Source organism: Arachis hypogaea, chromosome 8, assembly GCF_003086295.3.
Source record: "Arachis hypogaea cultivar Tifrunner chromosome 8, arahy.Tifrunner.gnm2.J5K5, whole genome shotgun sequence".
NCBI classification, from domain to species: Eukaryota; Viridiplantae; Streptophyta; class Magnoliopsida; order Fabales; family Fabaceae; genus Arachis; species Arachis hypogaea.
In genome coordinates, this window is record NC_092043.1 from 34,347,721 (window position 1) to 34,353,049 (window position 5,329).

The window sequence follows — 5,329 nt, forward strand, 5'->3', positions numbered from 1 at the left end:
TGCACTTGGTAATAATTCAATCCAATAGAGTAAGAGAAATAATTCACGCACGTTTCTGCTTCTAGCTAGCTTCCTCATCAACATGCACAAAATTAAACATACACAAGGGGATATAAATATGGTGGGAATCAATAACGTGGAATTGAAATTGGTTTTAGTGGTAAACGGTTGAGTATTGGTTAAATAAAGTTTTGAATTTGAGACTTTATAATATAATATTTTTTTTATAGGAGATTTATCGATTTTAGATTACTCAATACGGAGCCCTAGATATATACTAGGCAGAAGAATAATAAAAAATTAAAAAATAATTACATTAAAAATTCTAATTCATTCTCTAAATTATCTTTTTAATTTCTAAATAAAAATAGTTTTAAATACACTACAAAAAAATTACTTAATCAACTATATTTTTTTAAATTATATTTAAAAAACTTTGAATAGGTTACTTTTTTTTATAAGAAAATAAAAAATACAGTTACAATATCACTTGAAAAATATTTTTTTAAATATTATAAAAATTACTTATAAAACATAATTTTATCTTAATATTTATGAGTTCATTTTTTTTATTAAAATAAACATTTTTTAAGAGTAGTCTAATTATTATATTTTGGGTACGCTTAGGAAGCGTTTCCTAATATAAGCGCGCTATAACCCTTAAATGAACTTTTCCTTTCCATGAACCTGCGCCCTTCTTCTTTCAGAGATTAGAATTCATCATCTTTTTCGCCGTTTTCGGCCTTCTTCACAAACCCGTGAAACCCCTTCTTTACCCTTAATCTTGCAAAACCCTTTCCTTTCCCCCCTTCTAATTCTCTGAAACCACACTGATGTCTCTAAAAAGTAAAAACCATTTTCCCCTTTTAATTCTCTTGAAACCCTTGCCCCTTTATCTCCAAAACCACACACTCTCATCTCTCAAACACTCATTTACGGCACCAGCGCTAGACAGACGACGGATAATTGCAGGGAGGCGTTGAGTAACGGAACCACGACCGATAGAGAGCAACAGAACTGAGGAGGCGAGGCGAGCTGCGATGGGAACTAAGCTGCGGCCGGGAGAAAGAGGTGCGACGGCGACTGATATGAGGTGCAGATGCGAATATGCGACGCTGCGAAGGAGATAACTCTGCGACACACTCTTCATTTGTAATTGATTCATCTCCACTCACCACTGACCACTCCGTCTCCACATTCTAATGTCTCAGAATCTCTTTATCTCTCTCATAACCACTTAGTCGGTCTCGGTCAAAATCGCTCATTCTTTGTTCTCAGTGACGAAGAACAGTGAAGAATGACAAGTTGGCCTTGGTGATGACGAACCGCGATGGAGAACTGAGATGGTAGTGACGATGAACCGAGACATTAGCACTGAACAGAGATCAATGGTGTGTATGAATTTTCTGGTTTTGCGATTTTTTTGAGGATTTGTTGTTCTGATTTTTGGGGTTCTACAATCTTTTGTAGTTTCTGCTTCTTACTATGTTAGAGTTTGCTTTTTTTTTTTTTTATTTTGCATTTTGCTTTATTTGCATCTTGCTTTGTTAGGGTTTGTTAGTTGTTATTAGTGCTATTCTCTCATTGGAAACCAAGTACCAGCAGATTTGGTAGTTATTATTAAATTCTTGAGAAAGCTGGATTACTTTCTTGGGATAAACTGATTATTATGGATTAAATTACATGCTGAATGGCATGCATTTGCGATAGATATCATGAAATAATTATTGGTGGATTGGTTCACCTAGTCATAACTTGACCTTCATGCTACTCTCTGATGATCTAATCATAACTTGCCAGAGTGAATTTACAATATTTTAACCTGGTCTTGTTAGTTAAGCATGACTGTTTTCGTGTGGCAATTCCCTTTTTAAAATATCTAATATTTTGGTTTAGTTAATTTCTACTTATACCTTTCTTTTGTGCAAAGCTTGTTGACCTTTGAGAATGATGAAAGTTAAGAAATAAAACTAGCTAGGAAAGAGGCTAAGAAATCAAATGCTAGTTGCACCTTAGAAACGTAGCAATAATGAAGTGGTATGTCATATTTGCTATTCTGACTGTCAGTGAAATTTTGAATATGAACGGAGTAGCATATTGTGATATTGTCTTTAAACTTTAAGCTACTTTACTTTTACAACAGTATTTAAAGCCCCTTGGTGAATTAAGATTATATGAGCAAGTACTCGATTGAAATTATTTAAATGCAATATTTTTGTCATGATCATAATTAATTGCTTTTGTTATTTCACTTTTAGGAGTGAGAGATCAGTTCTGATCCTCAAGATAAATATTTTATTGACAGTAAAGTTTAGGCTGTGAACAAATTGCCAAAGTGAAGTATGAGAATTTAGCTGCAAAGGAGGTATTAAGAGCACTTAAAACAAAGAAAACCCATATTTGATTGAATTAATTGATTGACTTTATTCAATATACAAACATAAAGATATAATTTCTACTGCTGTCTAAAGATCATAATAATGAAGTTAATCTATTGCCTATATCCTTGATCTCCGAACCTAATTAATTATGATTGTTAGTTACTATAAGTCGCAGGTAATATTAGATACTTTATATTTAAGGAGAATGGTTATAAACTATTAATATTATTTCTGCATTAAAATAATTTGGTTATAAACTCCCAATATTATTTCTGCATTCGTAATTACTAATGCTAGGGAAGTTTCTTTCAAATCAGGAATGGCATCAATTGAAGAGGATATGAATCGTAGCACTTTTGGATTTTTTGGGACACCCATTTCAAACATTTTTTATTTTATTTCCCAAGACTGCAGGACTTCTGCGGTACGGACATCTTGGACATGGAACAGATAATGAGGTATGCTCGTTACTTTGGTTTTATCAAGTGGTTGAATACTTTTGTTTGTTCTACCAAATAGTATGCAATATATAAGTCTCAAATTACAATTGTGTTTGTGTATCATATCTTTCTGGTGATTGACAACCATGCACTTGCAACATAGCATTTAATATTAAACTTTTGTTTTTCTCTACTAAAAAGTGAAAATTTTATTGTTATCATCCCTCCACAGTTTCTGCTTATCCTAGTAAATGTTTGAACAAAAGGTGCGACAAAGAACAGAAAGCTTTATATATTTTACGTTTACTTGCAGTATAATTCTAAGGACAGTTCTGTGAAATTAGTGTATGAACCTGGCCACATCCTCGAGCAATTGCTTGTCTGGGGAAACATTTGTCAAAGTGGCATGTGCCATGTGGGACAAATCACAAAGGTGCTTGTTTTTTTCATTCTTGATCTCAATTATTTAACCTTTTCTTTTATCTACTCATTATTTCTTTTTGAATGTTTAGTGGCGGTGGATAAGAATGTCTTTGTCTAAACATGATTAATTCTTTACTTAGTTCAGTATCTTAACTCTATAATTCAAGTTATAACTGTCGATTATCCATCTTGTGTAGCTTGGGATTTGGTGGTTATGAAAGGTTTGTGCAGAATTTTCAGATTAGTTGTCAATGTTTTGTAAAATACAAAGAAATCACAACAATCTGATGATTCAATTCAAATTGGTTTTATTTTGTTCTTCATTTTTATTCTGTTTTAGTTTACAAGTAAGTTTATGAATATGTTCTTCATTTAGTTTACTTTTTTTCATAAATACTATTATCACCTCTCATTAGTAACACTTATCATGTTTCATGGCAGTATATTAGGACAGCAGAGAGGGAAGCAAGGTTGATTCAACCAATGCCCATACTGCAGAAGAGAATTGAATATCTACTTTCTCTGCTAGATCAGCCCTATGATGAGAGGTTTCTTGGTGCATATAAATTCTTGTGGAATAGAATGAGAGCAATTCGAATGAACCTGAGAATGCAGCACATTTTCAATCAAGGGGGCTATTACTATGCTTGAACAGATGGTACTTTTTTATTTTTAACAAAAGTATAATAAAACCCAATTTTTCTCTTATTTAAGTGGACAAAGTTTCATACCCTATGAGGAGGATATCGAGTCAAGGCAACTTGGTCATGGTAACCCTACCTTCTTCTCCGGTTAGAGCATCAGCTTCTAGGGGCATGCCCCGAGCTAAATAACTAGCTAGCTAGTAGTGTTCTGTTTGATTAAGGTTTCTAAATGAATATGTTTGATAAAACCACTATGTATTCATTTATTTATTTTTATAATTGTGAATCAGTTTAGTTATTTTTACATCTCGTTTAATTTTGACACTATAACATTATAAATATATTTTTTAATTATTTTTCTATATAATTATGCAGGATAATTTTGAGGATGTTGATAAAGATTAAGTTGTTTATCACGATTGTTTATTAACAAAAGTGGAATAGATGTATGGTTGATTAATGATTTTTATTAGAAGATATTTATGTAGGATATAATATTTTGATTTTCCGTAGTATATTAGTAGTAAACGTTAAGTGGTTTTATGTATATTTTGATATGAATATGTTTAATTTAGTGTGAGATGTATGAATATTTAAAATTATGTTTATTTCAATACTTTTGGTTCATTATAAATATATTTTGTTAAAAGATTATTATTTTTATTTAAAGAAATTATTTAGTATTATTATGTATTTATTTTTATTTTATAATATTTAACTAATTTAATTAAAAATGGTGAATTATATATGTAATTATATTAATTAATATTAAGTTGTACAAAATTATTAGAATATTATATATATTAGCTGCTCAACAGGTATTATTGTATCTATTTAATCGTTTTTCTATTGAATTTAAAAAATTAATTTTATATTTTTATTTTTAAATTATAAATTTAATATTAATAATTTAAAATAAATTATAAAAAATATAATATTTTAAGTTATTTAACATTTAAAATGTATAAAATAAATAATTTAAATTAAAAAATATTAAATTATTCTTATGTGTAACAAAATCAAAATAAAAGTTTACTAATATTATTTATAGATTAGTTATTTATAAATATTATTAAATTTATTTATTTTTTTAATCTTATTTAATTAAAAAAAATTAAAAATTTATATCCAAAACATTTTTTATCTTCGTACATAATTCCAATAGAAAAAAAATATATAATTTTTAAATTTTATCTTAAACATATTTAATTATCTCTAATTTTATTATTTTTTAAGATTATTAATTTTTATTTTAATTATATTATCTCATCATATTATATACTATCATTTTTCTTATCATTATTATGTTGCCTTATTTTATTCTCTTTTCTTGTTTTCTTTTTCTATTCATCTCGATTGTAATTAATTATTTTCGTACTATTATTCTAACTCTTATTTTTGTTTATCACTTTGATCCATAACTAGTCATTGTGTTAACTTT

At 28.9% G+C, this 5,329-nt stretch overlaps 1 long non-coding RNA gene across 1 annotated transcript; it reads left to right on the plus strand.

Annotated features, from left to right (window-relative positions):
• The first annotated feature begins 666 nt into the window (after positions 1-666).
• Positions 667-4,246, plus strand: LOC112707150 (uncharacterized). The gene is made up of 4 exons (XR_003155988.2): positions 667-1,391; positions 2,699-2,839; positions 3,135-3,254; positions 3,686-4,246. It is a non-coding gene; the product is annotated as an uncharacterized lncRNA (long non-coding RNA).
• The last annotated feature ends 1,083 nt before the right edge of the window (positions 4,247-5,329 follow it).